Source organism: Rhipicephalus microplus, chromosome 2 (genome assembly GCF_043290135.1).
Source record: "Rhipicephalus microplus isolate Deutch F79 chromosome 2, USDA_Rmic, whole genome shotgun sequence".
NCBI classification, from domain to species: Eukaryota; Metazoa; Arthropoda; class Arachnida; order Ixodida; family Ixodidae; genus Rhipicephalus; species Rhipicephalus microplus.
In genome coordinates this window covers 80,258,020-80,275,216 of record NC_134701.1, presented here as the reverse complement: position 1 = coordinate 80,275,216, position 17,197 = coordinate 80,258,020, and the positions used below count along the sequence as shown (strand labels likewise).

General features: G+C 41.4%; 1 long non-coding RNA gene across 1 annotated transcript; it reads right to left on the bottom strand.

The window, feature by feature from the left end:
• Positions 1-202: 202 nt before the first annotated feature.
• LOC142796300 (uncharacterized) lies at positions 203-16,945 on the bottom strand. Its single transcript, XR_012893719.1, has 2 exons — positions 16,435-16,945; positions 203-8,434 (listed from the first exon to the last, which is right to left on the bottom strand). It is a non-coding gene; the product is annotated as an uncharacterized LOC142796300 (long non-coding RNA).
• Positions 16,946-17,197: the final 252 nt, after the last annotated feature.

The window sequence follows — 17,197 nt, the reverse complement described above, 5'->3', positions numbered from 1 at the left end:
TCTTCAAACTCTTAAATGCTTTGCCTTGTTACATTCCCGTATTGTGGCAAAGCTACCTTCCAAACTTCGCTATGGTTACAAGCAGTCTTGGACAGTAACTAGTCACTACTAACTTGTTAACAGTAAATAGTTACTTCTTTAGCCACTTGTAGCTGCAACTATAGTTATTTTTTTTCATTTTTAGGAACTTGTAACTGTAACACTGTTACTCTTTTACTCTTTATCTGTAACACGCAGTTACAGTTACTTATTTTTAATATCCAATTGCGACTTCCCTTAAATGCTGATGTTAAATGCTCTTCTCTTTATTGAGCTTTCTTCTTTATAATATCCTATCCCCCTTTCAACTTTCAATATCCTATCCCCCTTTCAAAAAAGAAAGAGCTTTCCTCACAGTCTAGGAAAAGAGATCGTTAAGAGGGATATCTTCTATGTAGAAGACAGTGTTTGGAGTTTACATAATCTATACATCGCAAATAAGTTGTGTTGCAAATTAATAGCTTCCTAAGTTCACGTCCCTGCTCCCTTGGGGGTGGGGGGAACCTATGCTTTTTTGTCACTTGAGCTTCTAGCTCTGTTCTTTGTGTTTCGGTGGAGCATTCCTTCGCCCGAGGCTCCGAGCTAATCGTGTTTGACGGGTGGCTAGGAAACAGCAACAGAAAACGGCTGAAAGCGTGAAGTGCTAAGACTTCTTTGTAACTGATTGTCAAATATCTAATCCAACTTGACAAAATTAGTCTTTCTGTCCCTATGCGAATGACATGCTCAGATTACACTGACGACGCAGAAAATAAAAACAGAGTGGACATCGACAAGTCCATTAGTCACACACCCTTGCAGTAGCCAATGCGTCATGACAAATAAAACACATTTCTAGAAGTCGCACCCCTCCACCTTTCGTTCATGAGCCAGCACCGTCGCATTGTTTAGGTCAAAGCTGCGCCCTGTTCAACATTGTTCAAGCTCCGTGAAAATGCGTCACACACAGGTAGGTGGTCTTTGGGTTTTGCGAACATGTGTGCCAAGCTATAGCAGAAATTATACTTCTATTGCATGGAAAATCTAATGCCAATTATCACAGTGGATTTCATTTCTTTGTAATGCCACTCTTTTGCTTTCACACGGGGAAACTAATACCATTCAAAGAGAATGACATGATTTATGTCCTTCCAGGATCTCACGTGAATGAGTTCTCGAAATGGTGCTCGGCTGCTGATGTGAAAGTAGCGAGTTCAATCCGTGCCGCCGGGGTCGCATTACGGTGGAGGCAAAATGCACTGCTTGCATCGCACAGCTTCGTGCACTGCGTGATGCCTGTGCACGTTTAAAGAACATCAGGTGGTTTGAAATTTTCGGAGCCCTTCACTACAGCGTTTGTCATAATCATATCGTGCTTTCGGGATGCAAAGCCTCATGTATTATATTACTATTAGCTTCTGTTTTTGTAATTTTTACTAGACTACCTTATGACGTTTCATGACGTATACCTAGCTCAGGTGGAAGGTTTTCAAAGAAGGCTACTCAACCACTGCAGCTGGACGCCGGTCATGTTTATTTGTGATCTGTTGTTGTTGCCTGTATCACGGTGTTAACTGTTTGATTACTCGTGTTTGGGTGATCAAGGTGGTGACTACATGAATTAACTGCCGCCATCTCATTTCTGCAGCCGTAGTGCTAGTGCTCCCCTGCTTCGACTGCAACCATGCACGCCGTCCATGAACCATGCCACGGCCCATCATATCATCAGCCATGTTGGTTTTGTATTGGTTTTTCGTTTCTGTCGTTCGGCTGTGGCAAGTTATGTAGAACGACTGCGATTATAATCTAGCAGCAGCTCTTCATGATAAAAAATTATTTTCGAGGATACACACATGTATCGTGAAAGTTTTTAAGATTTCTATTTCCCCTGAAGTCATGGTTTAGATGGCCTAAGGTCATGGTCATCATTTTAAAGTGGTATTTTCATCATATAAGAGTGGTCAGGTAAAATGACATTATGTTCAGCTAATTTCATTCATTTTAAATGAAGTTAGATTGGCCACATGACAGGGGCATTAAAAACAGTTTGTATGCCTTGCAGAAGCAAAGCTTTCCGAACAGCGTTTGCTGACACACTTTAGAGAATATAAGTGATAGACTCCATGAACCATGTCTTCGCTCATTAGACACTCCCCACTACTCTCCGCACACATTTATTAAATAAATTCTACTATTTGTTATGTGGTATTGCAGAACACGACCTGGTCAGGCTAATCCATGCATTCTTATTGTGCCACTTTACCTACGTCACGGCCCTGCATGTCTGGCAGAGAGCTGAGCGAGGTAAACTAAATGCCATGATCCGGAGAGCCGTCAAGAGCAATCTTGGTGTCCCGAACTGCACAGAAACAAAACACCTCCTTCAGCTGGCAATGCACAGTACACTCAAGGAGGCTGCGAAGGCACAGGAGGGGGCAGAGGTCATTAGACTCTCGGACACGAAAGCTGGGAGGTGACTCCTGACGGACATGGGTATCCCGCCGACCATGGTGGACAACAATTACCAGGGATTGGCAAGACAACAATGTGAACAAATCATCGCTTTTCTCTTTCCCCTCAGTATCCATCCACTGCAAAGCATAGGAAGAAGACAAACCAGGGTGGCGACGATCTTCCGCAGGGCAGCAGAGATCTCTGGGGGAGCTGTTTTGTCGACACAGCACGGTACGAGAACAGCAACAAATACACCATGGTGTCCATCGACCAACCTGGTTCAGTCATCACTGCCTCATCGACCTACACACACACGTCATTTCAACTGCGACTCGTGTCACTGACCAATCTGAATCCATTATTGATCACATGTTATGTCCCGCCGAATGGGACGTGAGTGCTGGGGTTTATGACATAAGCGTTACCGATCATAACCCAACATTTATTTTTATTCCATGTAAATACCTATCGAAGGTCGGTGCATCACGATTGCAGCGTTCGGCATATGTGGATTATGTTCAATTGAACCGATTGCTTCAGGATGTTGACTTTGAGAGCATATATGATAATGACATAGAAAAGGAATGTGCAAACTTCCTGGAGTCGGTAAGCAATTTGATTAGGCAGTCGACACGTGAACGTACGCGTCGTAACTACAGTCACGCCATTTGTCCATGGATGACTAACGACCTCTTAGAAATATTGAAATTAAGGGATTCATACTATAATAGGTGGAAAAACAATAAAAGCAACACATATTACCGTGAAAGCTTCAAGTTCTATAAGAATAAATCAGTTGCTATGAAACGTAAATTGAAGAGGGAGTATTATACAAACAGTATTACACGGAACGGGAGCAATGCAAAGAAGGTGTAGCAAGTAGTCAGAGATGTTACAGGCATAGGCCAGACAAAACGCATTCTTCCAGATAACATCTCCTCAAAGGTTGCAGAAGATTTCAATGCATATTTCACTAGTATTGGCGCTAACCTTGCTTCACAGTTTTGCTCGTCGATATCTGCTCCTTCCCTCCCCAAATCAATTGATAATGATTGCAACCTTGCAGCTGTCACGACAGATGAAATCAAATCTGTCGTGGCTAAGATGCCGGTCAATAAAGCCACTGGTGATGATAGAATACCAGTTAAGGTTATTAAAGATAACATTAACCTTCTTTGCATTCCGATATGTCATATTTTCAACCATGCATTTACCTGTCGTATATATCCATCTAGCTTAAAAAACGCCAAAGTAGTTCCTGTATACAAATCAGGAGACTCAAACAACCCTGAAAACTACAGACTGATCTCGGTTCTAAGCTGTCTTAATACACTTTTCGAGAAGATAATTGTCCTTCAATTAAAACGCTTTCTGGTTGACAACGACATCATATGCCCACAACAGCACGGATTCGTTCCCACTAGGTCTACTGCTTCAGCCATTCTAACCCTCTCGCACAATATAATCACCACGCTCGACAACGGTGAAATTGCAGTAGCAGTCTTCCTAGATATTAAAAAGGCATTCGATACAGTTCCCCATGACATACTATTACAAAAACTTGAAAGTTATGGCTTCAGTGACAGTTCACTCCAGTTCTTCTCTAGCTACTTGTCCTCGCGCAAACAAAAAGTGGTGATTAACAATAACGAATCAGCATACAGCACAATAGTGTGTGGAGTGCCCCAGGGATCCGTATTAGGCGCGGTACTTTTTTCTCTGTACATAAATGATTTCCCCAAAACACTAGTGTACTCTAAAGCATTAATGTACACGGACGATACCGCCACAGTATTCACAGGAGATAGCCTCTCAACACTGCAAGCCAACATAATGTCTGAATTGACACACGTAAGCAACTGGTTTATACAGAATAAATTGACACTACATTCGGGGAAAACGAAGTATGTTGTTTTTCGATCAAGGCGAAAGGATACTGACACGGCGTCTATGCAACTTTACCTGAACAACAGTCCTATCGAACAAGTGGTTTGTTTTAAATATTTCGGAGTGTTTTTTGGCCAGCACCTTCACTGGGAAGAACAAATTCATAGTGTTTGTAGAAAGGTGGCTTATGGTTGTTATACCTTAATTTAAGCACGCGAATGCTTTCCCCCCAGCGTGCTTCGAACATTGTATTTTTCCTTCTGTCATTCACATATTAGTTACTGTATTGAATCGTGGGGTGTAACGTATACGACATACCTAGAGCCATTACTACGACTACAAAACAGAGCCCTAAGCATAATAGGTGGAAAACATGGAAATTCATATAAAACTACATTTCAGGAACAACAAATCTTATCAGTTTGGGCACTTCGCAATTGTAAGGTTGCCCTTTTTGTTCAGAAAATTATAGGCACTAGCTTTCCCCTCTCCTCCACTCTATTTACAATACCATCGCGAAACACTAGACACGCATCGAATGGCAATTTTAACTTACCTACAAGCTATAACTTATATGGAAAACGCTTATTGGAATTTCATGGGACTAAAATTTGGAATTGACTACCCTTAGAAGTTAAAGTGGCCACAAATTTTCAGCACAGTGTGAAATTATTTTGCTTGCAGCATTAAGACATATAAATAGGTTTTTTTTTCACTTTCTCCTGTGCTAATTAGTGCTTTTACCCAGTCACTTATTATATATCACGATGATGATGAAACAAACTATATTTGGGCATGTTGTGAAAATGCATATATGTACACGCGCTTATGTATGTAGTATGTATGTGCATATGTGAATAGTTATATGGGTAAATAATTGTGTATATATGTGTTTATTGCTAAATATGCTCTACTAAGCTGCTTTTATGTACTCCGATATGGACCGATCACTAGCCAATGTAGGCTAACGGTCCAGATATCTTGTAATCTTTTCTTTGGTTTGTAATAAAAATCAGATTGATTGAAAAAAAAAAATGTTCCTTATCGAGCGCTGCCGAGCAGGTGATCATTGCCACTGCTCTCCTCAACAGAACAGTAAGTGTGTGAACATATTCAGTGGTTTCCAGGCAGCCGTCCGTGCCTTCGTCGTCAGTACAATTGTCAAAAAAGCACGTGGTATTCTCAACGAAAAAGACATTTTGAACCACATCCTAACATGGTTCCCTGCTCACATGGGCCATTTTGAAGGAGGACCCACCAACCTCAACGAGCTGGTCCACTCCAAGGCGTGAGGTATGACGTTCCGCACCCACAATGGTTCTCCCCAGCCCACGACATACAATGAGCTAACCCAGCACTTCTACCTAAGCAGGAGGGTATACTCCCTCCTCACAGAATCACACAGAGCCAAGGCAATAGCACTGCGACTGTTACAAATAGATGCATACCCAAATCTGGCCTTCTTCCACGAGTGTTACCCTGATACTTGCATTACTAGCTCGTGTCCCTGTTGTGGGGAAGGAGCTAACTTAGAGCATATTCTCTGGCGATGCCCCTCGTTACTGGGCAGCAATTAAGCCAACCAGGTCAAGTGGTTCTCCACCGTCAAAAGCCCTAACAAGAAGAATCAGCTTTGAACCGTCTTGAAAGCCGATGATGCAGTGGTCAGACTTGGCCTGCCCGTTCTAACGTGGGAGAAGCCCACTGCGCGCTAGTTGCGTTTCTCAGCACTACAAATGAATTTATTCCATCAATCCACTCATTATGTAAATAATAAGTTATTTTAAACAGTAATGCAAAAATAATGATGCTACCTTAGGAAAATCGGTAAGTGTAACTGTAACAGGGTTACTTTTTTGGCTTACGTAACTAACTTTTTGCTGGTAACGTGCCATGACTGGTCGCAAGTGTACTGACTCGATAAAACACTGGTTCCAGCCTAGAGACGATAGATGTAGCAGAGGTGGGGGCTCAATTCATTCTGTTTTGGGCCTGAAATTTGGGCAGGAAGTACGAAAAATCGGACACTGAAGATTTTTAGCGTCCCAAATTTACGTTTCTATAAGTTGACATCTACGAAGCAGATTAGGAACTTGTAACTTGAAAGGAGTACAACTTTGTCTTCAACATTAGTTGGGCATCTACACAAGTTAAAAGAGAAGGAGAGGCTGAGAAAATAGCATCTTTGCCTTTAATGTGTAGAGACAACACTTTGGTTGCACCAAATAATGTACATAAATGCAATTCAGCCTCTGCATTACTTCATTCTAGATATGACAATGTTGAAATACTAACCTGCCAGCAGCTAGCGAAAAGAAACACTTTTGTGTTGTTATATCTCATAAAAATATGCTTAGGAATCCTCTCCAACTTTTTTCCGCAATTTTGATTTGAACTGTTTAACAAATATTCCCTAAATATTTGAGAAATATTCAACAAATATTCAATTTGCCTTCACACTTCAATATTTGAATTTGCTTTGCACCCGAAATTTCGCCACTCAATATTTAAATCTTGACATTTTGTCTATTGCATGTAGCATACACCCCATTCAAACCTCTTGTTTTATATAGGTGAAAAAGCTAATTCAATTTAACACAGCCCTCTTCGGTTTATAGTAATTTTTTTACACAAGAAATGCTTGTGGCACATTTTCTGTATCATAAAAAAGCATTGGAAGGATTTTACACGTACTTCTCTGAACTGCCTTAATGTTTGGTTGTAACTGATGTACAGCTAATATTCAACTTCAATGTTATTATGCAATGCATTTTTGTGTATTTCTCTTATTTATTTAAAGCACTTTCAGAGCCAAAGGGTACTATAGAAATAAGTGGAGAGAAAGTTACTTGCACAGTTACAAAAACCAAAAAAAATGCGACTGAGAAACACACAAGGCACCAAAATGATTTTAAAACAATGGTCTTCACTTATGCAAAAAATTGAGTTGGGAAGGTGGTGCCAGGCAACGCTTGCCCTAAGAACAAGTCATTACACAATATCATGTGACCAAACGGTAGCTGACGCTGATTTGAGCCCACCTTATATGTCCATCCATGGCGATGTGTAACGGGGAAAGATGAAACAGTGTGTCCTCCTTCAAAGAGCTGTTATAAAGATACGTTTTGTTAAAATATTAAGATGAGACGATTTTCAGGCCAACAAATGTAGGCAAATGATTGTGAACTCGAAACTGGAATGACATGAGTATTTTCACAAGCTAGAACATTTTGTGCCATTCTAAATGGCTTTGAGAGCGTGAACAAGATTGGAATGAAAATGATGCAGTGCGGCATACTGTGACGAGGTTTTTTAGAATAGACAGAGATATAAGAGCACGTTGCGTCGAGGACAGTAACACTTTTAATAAAATTAGCAAGGCTGTTTTCCGTTTCTCTTACTTTATCAAAATATACGAAAATAATACTCACAATATGCACTAACGGTAACAAAACATCCTACAACTTATGCAAAGAGCTTTAAGTAGACACACAAACAAGTCTAGTCAAAACTTGACCGAAACAGTTTCACCGGTGAGTACCACTACTGAGGTGTCGGGGGTGTCTACAGCGAACAGATACGAGCATGAGGATGCTGTCGTCGGAGCGGTTCGGTGAAGAGCAAGACGACGCTCAGACGTAGGCTCGACGGAGTAGGTGGGTGCCCAAGACAGGGCCGACGAAGTCAAGCAGTCTTATTCTCGAACGCGCGGACCAGGGACCACAACCAAGCACTTGGACAACCCACGACCTTGACCTGGAGGCTGCGGTATATTCCCGCTGGCTCCGTGTACCGTCAAAGGTAGAGGTCAAGCGAAGCAGGCTACTTCAACTTATGATCTCTGCCAGGCACTCGGGGCAAACCACGACCGTGACGCTGGCGAACAGCCTCTCACCTGCTTCCGCCCCAAGGACCACCACCTTGCGAACTGCGTGGCACTCCACCCCACGTGCCCAAATGCTTCCTCCTGTGGCCTCGTGTCCACACGCAAGTCTTCTTTTCTCTCCCTCTTCGCCACACCAGCACAACCAGCATCGTCGTCTTCTATTTCACGTCTTGCGGGAACACTGCCAATCTTTCATGCGCAGATCACATCACACATTTTTTAATTTAAAATCTACAGTAATTTTGACTTCAAAGTCAATAGGACAGAGAAAAAATTTTGTTGCACATGAGCAAGCATGTAGATTGTTTTATTAGCAAAATTTACTACATGCATGTTCAGTAAAAGATTAGAAGAGATGTGAACACCGATGTATGGATGAAAAAAGTTGTTGGGCAAGTTGGTTGTTCTTTTTTTTTTTAATAATTAGGGTGCCACGCAGGCACCAAACATGTACAGCGCTCACTTCCTACTCTAACACTTCACGTGCTGCATGTGAAGTGTTAGAGGCATTTTTTATAGAAAAAAATGGGCATCGCTATGTAAGCGCAGTTTCGCTATATTTGTTTCCTTGTGAAATTCATTTTATGGACTCTAGGCTGTAAGAAGAAAAAAGGAAAGACAAGTGTATGTCTTGATAGTATGTGCTGTTGGCTTCTATGGAGTTTGTGCACATGTGACACATGTTTATGTCCAAAGCATTGATGCAATAGATAGTTAGAAGCGAGCACTGTATGTGTTTGGTGCCTGGTTGTGTGCAGTGCGAGTGTGCCATGTGTTCGCAACCTAACTAGTTTTTTGAAAATGAGGTATATATGCTCATAATTGTTAATAGATGGTAAAGTACTGTTAACGAGGAAGTAAATATACACCTGATGCTTATCAGGGAGGCATAAAACTTGCTTGCTCTTACATTTATTCTTATTATGTGCCCTGATCCATTTTTGGGCCCCATTTGAATACTACATTGTTGGTTAGTATAATAGGTATGTAGATCAAGGGAGCAATCAACTCGTCCATAATGGGCATGGTTAATAATTTTCTGTTAAGGTCATCTGTGAATAGCTGGACAGTTGGAGAAAAGAAAGTAGGAAAACCATTGGTATAAATTAACAAAAGAATAAATTTTAATGCACAGTGCAGCCAATTTTCGTTGAAGATCATCAGTAAGCCTCCTGAGATGCCTGGCATTACATGACAGGGGTGACGTTTGGGAAAACCTGTCGCCATAGAGGCTCAGACGCTTCATTGTGCTTGTGTAATGAACAGATAGGTTCGCTGCTAAATCGAATACTTGCGTGCAGTGCCTATACAAATTTTTATGTCTTGGGAAAACATAGTGGCTTAGATTTTCACAACACTACTTACTGATGGTTGACAGCTGTGACTCCTCTCGACAGATTAGAGCTGTGCACAAACCATGTTTCTAGATCCACTTGCAGTTAAGGATCTAGCAATCTGAAACTTGCTTGTTCAAGTGTTCCCTATAACAGTAACCTGTACTGTACTTTCAGGCGTCATTATATGGAATTCCTGAGAAGACTGACTTTACAACATCACATATTGAGAAGCGAAATTTGGGAGGTGAAAATTATCAAGAACTAAACATTGCAAATGATTGAAAGGCAGTCTTTCTAAAGCTCGAAATATTTTTTCTAGGTAACAATTAAGTGTGCGGTCCCTGTTGTTGAGATGCAATCCATGCCTATGAAAAAAAATTAAAATAAAATCTAGGATAAAATACCTTTTTTTTCTACACTAGACTAGAGGTACACTGATAACCATGAGAAATATTTGTTACAGTAAATGCATTCAAGCAGCGGGAAAGAACTAAGTCGCTAAGCTTGCCTCTCATACGAGGCCACTGCAAACTTCACAACTTGATTATATGCTTCTTGCCATGATATATGGACCAGTGCAGGGGCTAGTTACAGGATATTTTGTTCAATGACGACATCCAATCCATATTGACCACACACCATTCCTCCAGTGTCCTATCATTTATTGCAGTCTGGTGCAATTGGTTGCTTTGTAACACCATACATTGCTGTTTAATATTCTTGTCATGAAGAAGGGTTTTTTTTTTTTTTTTGCAGCCATCCGATTCTATATTACACAATTTTTTTTACTAATATCATTCTATGTTAAACATATGGGTTTTCAAGCCTTACACTTTGTGTTTCATGTCATTTACACGGCTTATTTCTTGATGTTTAACTCAACCTCTCGTTTGCCCACTTCCTAATACAGTTGAACCCCTTTATAAGGGACACTGATGTAACAGACAAATGAGTATAAGAGACACCAGAATGCCTGCACTGAAATAAGGATTGATAACAAAATGCATACGTGGTACCCTGCTTATAGGAGACAGCTCATATAAAAAACAATTGCTCCTCAGTGCATATCATATATCATATCATATATATATCTCATATAGCCATTTTAAGATTTAAAAGATAGCTGCCGCCTGTTTATTCGATCGAGAAGGATGCCCCACTGCAACCTGTGGCTTATGGACCTCCTTGTTTACGTTAAATATTTTCAAAATGGAATTGTTCCTGATGCGATGCGCCAGAAGTGTATTTTCAATCATGTCATCGCGATGGCCTGGTTTGGGGGGTCACCGGTCCATGATAACGTTTATCAAGCAATAAACTTTCGGAATGCCACGACCCGGACAAAAGGCCGATTTTCATCGCAGGCAGAGATCGAAATTTCGCAGTTTCAGTGCGTCGCGTGTGTGTGATTCGCAAGCAAAGCCAATGGTTATGTTCACCTGTTCGCGCATCCAGCTCGAAACTAGTCCTGTGCAAGTTTCAGCGTAGCGCGGAGAACACCTGCCACTTCGGGTCTTCGTTCTGCAGAGGCACTTCGAAAGGGTAATTCCAAACTTTTACTAATTATTCACGGTGAAACAAACTAGCACGAGCTTACGTTACACAGCCCAAATGGCCCGAACACACCGCAATCATGCCGCAATTTGATGCCGATGGCCTCAGATGGATGGCGCTCACCCACAGAGGGGGATGGGCCAAGAGCCAGGTGGCAGGATAATTAAATAAAACTAAAATGAAATTAAAGCCAATCTGAAAAATTAGTTTAGAAATAATACTACCAATAAACAAAAATGTTTGCTGAGCAAGCGGTCAAACCATCTCTTGTTTTTGACAGACATGGCTACGAATTATAAACTGAGATCTGAAAAGGTTAGGGTTCACTAGCACGGTAATCTTTTAGTTGCGTTGATGTAATCAAACACAGTGGAGCATATATCCTTGTGGCAGTAACCAAATGAAATGCCGCCAAGTGATAAAAGTACTGGTAGATTTACTTGTATTCCTAGCTTTTGTAATGGGGCTACTAAATATCTTTTTCTCTGATAAGAGTAACGACGACAGAATAAAAAGAAATGTTCAATTGTTTCAATTTTGTTGCATAAAGTGCACAGCGGTGACGCCTTGAGTCGAGCTTTGTTAAGGTAATAATTTAGTTGTGAAACTGCAGAGCGCAATCTGGTATAAGTGACCCCTAACTGGCGAGATACACACCACTGTTTGTTCCAGCATTACCTCAAATGCTCAAAATCTTTGAAATTTATCCAAATTAGCCATTCCCATTGCAGACAAGCATTTAGGAACCTTAGCGCTGTCACGTAAGCCGTATCTGGCAAAACTGGGATGGTGGGCCCACTCAGGGATACTGCTGCTAAAGAGTACGCCATTTCATTCAAATATAATCCACGGTGGCCCGGTACCCATAGCAAATGCAGATTTTTTTTTAGTTTTTCATTACTAAATGCCGAAACATATTCATCAGCTCTGCATTTGCTGCCGCAGAAAGTGCATTACATACTGATAACAAATCTGTAATGATAACTGCTAATGATTCGCTGGAAGGCAATTTCCGTAGGGCAAGAACAATAGCCAATAATTCTGCAATGAATAAGGGGTATACAGGGCTATAAAATCTGGGAGGCGAATCGAAAAGGACCAGTTCAAAGAAGGAGAGAAGATGCCAACCCCAGCCTTTTCTTTTGACACAGATGCATCAGTCGCAATGATATTGCTTATCTCTAGGCGAGCTAGATAATCTGCTAACTGGTCATTTAAGTACCTATGTACAAATTGTTTTGCGTTATGAGGAAATATATCATCAAATTGTATGCTAAGCATTGAATTTAGGTAGTGTATTGGACCAATATGTTTAATTTTTACATTCAGTTGTTGTAGTAGCGCATGTGCAAATATTATTTGCGGGTTGTGTAGTCGCGACCAATGTGTTTGAAAAAATAAAAGCGGTTCTTGAATGAAAGCGCAAAATGAGAGTCGTTGATGTGAACTGTATATCTTTAAGAATGCTTGCACAGTAAGAATTTTAAACCTATTTAGCAGAGAAGGTCGGCGAGCTTCCATATACAACACATTATTTGCAACAAATTTTGGTAGACCCAAACACAAACGCAACGCTTCTCTTTCCAGCAGTATTAGGGGTCTCATTTTATAAGCTGCACTGCCAGAAAATGATACACATCCGAATTCCATGATGGGCCGCATATAAAGTTTATATATCATTAGTAGCACATCTCTTCTTAAACCCGCTTTACGGTTTGCGAGCTTCCGTAGCCACCACATGGCCCGTGTTGCCTTGAAGTACACATCATCAATGTGGCTTCTCCAATTTAATGTGTCATTATATAGGATGCCCAAATACTTCAGAGAATTTGCCTGCAGAATTAGCTCATTACTGTATATTAACGAGATCTTGATAGGCTGCAGAAAATAGAATGGAAGAAGCGCGCTTTTCTTTACGTTCAGGGTAATATGAATATTTTTGAGCCATCTTTCTATCATATTGAGATAATTTTGTAGACTCTAGTATAGGGATTGAAGGTCGGTATTACTTGCAAAGAAAGCAATATCGTCCGCGTACACATATAACTGAATATCCTTAGTTGATAGAATGGAGCTTAAGATGTTAAATAAAACTGGCGACAGGACAGCCCCCTGCGGTACGCCACGTGTCTGCTTATATCTATTCAACGAGTACCCATCCTTAAAGCAGTAATATTCTCTCCCTCTTAAAAACTCCAACAACCACGCAGTGATGGAGTTGGGAAAGTGGTGATATTCCATCTGTTTTAATAAAATTGAATGCTCACCCCTATTGTATGCTTTAGACAAATCTAGAGTAACTAATGCACAGTATTGGCCCCGACGCCGAGCCAGTTGTATTCGGCTCTCTAAATCAACATGCGCACACCATATTGAGCAACCAGATCTAAAACCAATTTGACTGGGTTTTAATATTGCGTTATTATCAATATATTTCATTACCAGGGCATTCAAAACTTTTTCAATTAGCTTAACCAGATTCGACGTGAGTGATATCGGCCTTACATTGTCTAAGGCAAATCCTTTTTCCTGCTTTTTAAGACGTGAAATCACTTTAGACAGCTTCCATTCCGCAGGTATCCAAGCTTTTGTCAAAGAAAAATTTACCAGACTAAGTACTTCAGTTGGAGAAATCTCGAATATTACTTTTATCATTGCATTTATCGTCCAGGTGCTGAAGGAGATAAGTGCTTTATTATCTCTACCAACTCATCTTAAGTAACCTCCTCAAAATCCTCGCCCGCCATTGGGTTCCCAATGTGCAGTGGTATAGTTGACATAAATCTATTTTGGAGCTGTTTCTCAATATTTTCTACTAAATCAGAGAGTTCAGGTGGGGGGGGAAGAACGGAAGAGTCAATATTTTCAGCGGCCGGTAACATCTTTTGCGATCTTAAAAATTTGAAGAGCGCTTTTTTGTTTTTAGCCCTTTTAGATAGATAATCATATCGTTTCGTATTATAAGAGCGCTTTTTTTGTTTTTAGCCCTAGAAAGATAATCATATCGTTTTGTGTTATAGCCATCTTTTGTACTTATTGTGCGTTTGAAGTCTGCTGCTGTGTATTTGTAATCACACCAATTTTTTGGACATTGGTTGACCAGCAGTTGTTTCCATGCAGCTTTCCGTTTTCTATAGCTCCTCATGCACTCTTCAGTCCACCATGGACTAAAAGAACCTCTTGTGGCAGAGTTTAATTTAAAAGTTGCGTCTTTTACTGATCTTTTTAACACTGCACACAGACTCATAGCCCTAATGCCACCTTGCATGTCCTTACGGCGATCAAAAGTAACCCTCAAGTCTTTTTCTAATTTTCTATAGTTGAGGAATGAGCCGGCCTTTTCGGCGACAAGTATTCTCGGAAACTTGAGTACAAAACTAATAGGCAAGTGGTCACTGTTAGTAGCACAATCTAATCTTTGCCATGAACATATGTTAAGAGATGAGGTTGAAAATGTCAAGTCAATTACAGATTTAGAGAGACCTCGGACAAAAGTAGCAGACTGCAAATTTAAACAAGATAAATTCTTGTCAATAGCCCATTCCCACAAGCGTTTTCCACTTAAATCTGTTTTGAAACCCCAAGCCACAAGATGTGAAGTGAAGTCTCCAGTGATTAATATATCCTTTCTGCAGGCAGAGAACATATCGTCTAGACTTCGTGTGTCTTGCACCCCGGCTGGGAAATATGCATTTACAAAGGAGAAGGGAAAACCATCGGGTAATATTATGTCTACTATCAAAATTTCACAATTGGGAGTTACACACCGATAAGAGATCTTAGCTTTGCGACTAAACTTAGTTGCTATCAAGACAGCGAGTCCACCACCTCTGCTAGGTTGGTCCAATCGAAATAGCCGATAGTTTTTAGGTAAAACTTCTGGCCGGTTGAAAGCCAGGTTTCTTGCAGTGATATAATATCCGGGAAAAGTTGTGAAGAAAGCTATTATAGGTCTGTGGCTGCGGAAAATATAGATCTGCAATTCCACTGTAATATAATTAGTGAACCTATTTTGATGACAGAACCATAGCAGAAACTGCTTCGTCCAAAATTTCCTATCGCAAAGTCTTTTTTAGACATATTCTCAAAAAAAATTCTTTTTTGGACAGATACTTTTTAGATTTCGAATCATGCTAAGAATTTTGTTATGGGAAGATCGGGTTCGCTTCAGAGCCTTATGAGAGTCCGTATCTATATCTGCAAATGCTTCCCAATCATCCGTTAGATCACCCTCTTCTATTGTTTTGGAAGTCCCTGCCTCAGGAGAAACCGATCGCTGACGTGTTGTCGCACTGTCTATCTCCATACGCTGCGATACCACTGATGCCCGAGGATCCCAATCGTTCGTATATGCTTCACCTAGAATTTGAGATGGTTGATTCGAAACCAATTGTGCCAAGCTTTCAAAAAGGTTGTTTGCGAGGCGTTCCATAGCCTTTTCTGTAGCCTTCTGTATGGCCTCTGCGATAGATGTTGCGAGAGATGCATCCATGGCGGTGGTATTACGTGCTGTAACACCTGCATATCCTTTAGATCCCTCCTGCATTTTTGCAATGGCTTCCCTCCGAGAGCACCGCTTGCATTCTACAATATCCAATATGGCAAGCTCCCTTTCTTTTGCCGCACAGTCTGCGGAGTCTGCAGGGTGCACCCCATAACATAAGCAGCACAGCTCTTTTTTAGAGCTGCACTTGCGGCTGTCATTATTTTCACCCCGCCGACGGCATCTAAGAACTGACCGGTACCCTCTGACGCTATGTCCATATCGCCAACATTTCAAACACTGCAGGTGTTTGGGGGAAAGTGGCTCTACCTTATTGATCAGTGGTCATGCCTTAATTTCGGAATGTCGGCCTGTTCCTAAAAAGCTCACTATCACCGATTCCGTTGGGGATTTGATTGATTTGTGGGGTTTAACGTCCCAAAACCACCATTTGATTATGAGAGACGCCGTAGTGGAGGGCTCCGGAAATTTTGACCACCTGGGGTTCTTTAACGTGCACCCAAATCTGAGTACACGGGCCTACAACATTTCCGCCTCCATCGGAAATGCAGCCGCCGCAGCCGGGAATCGAACCCGCGACCTGCGGGTCAGCAGCCGAGTACCTTAGCCACTAGACCACCGCGGCGGGGCTCCGTTGGGGATTTCATGTTGTCAATTGTACGGGTGCACCCGTACACTGAAATTACACCCGCCACCGAAAACAAATCGAACACTTCTGCAGGTGTCAGGCTTGTGTCTACACCGCGGACTAATCATTTCGAGCATGCGAGGTGTGCCGGAATAAATGGGCTTACCGGATGCGCTGCGAATTCGGAACATTACAGGAGTTCACGAATGCATTCCTGATCTGCGGAACAGCACAGGATGCCTCCGTGACCGAACTGGTGGACCTCAGTGATCTCCTGGAAATGCGAAGTGGCTTTTCGAAGCTCCACTTGAATCTTCATCGGAATACTGCCCCCATCTGTAGGTACCAGAGCTACAGGTACACTGCTCGCCCCACTGCATAACAAATAGTCAATCGGCCAATCCTTGGCGGGATTTGAAGCTAAACAAGGGGAGTGCCCTAGGCCAGGCAAAGAAAATGAGATCAAGATCGAATGACTCGCTTCAGCTGAGAAGTACCGATACAGTTACCAAAAAATAACGAACTCTCAAAGAGCAATAATGATACTGCCGCCCGATCTTGAGCCCGGGCAGCTTCTACACAGTCGAGCTTCACAGTACAGGTACAGAAGGTGCACAGCGACAACGACGGCTTTGTTGTTGTTGTTGTTGCCCCTTCGCACTGGCACATACCCACTATGGGGGATTGGCCATGAAATCTAGAAGTATCCTATATGAGATATATTAAAAGGTTTATCCTTAATGAAAAAACTAATGATGTAATAGAAAATAATAATTAACTAAAAAGGAATATTAAACTAAACAAATAATTGAAGATTGAATCAAGAAGAGAAAAGGTGAGGTAATACTACAGTGGAAGACAGAAATTTTGAGTAGACCAGACAATCGAGCTTATCTCACCCGGTCACAATCAAATGAAGAGAAAGGCTT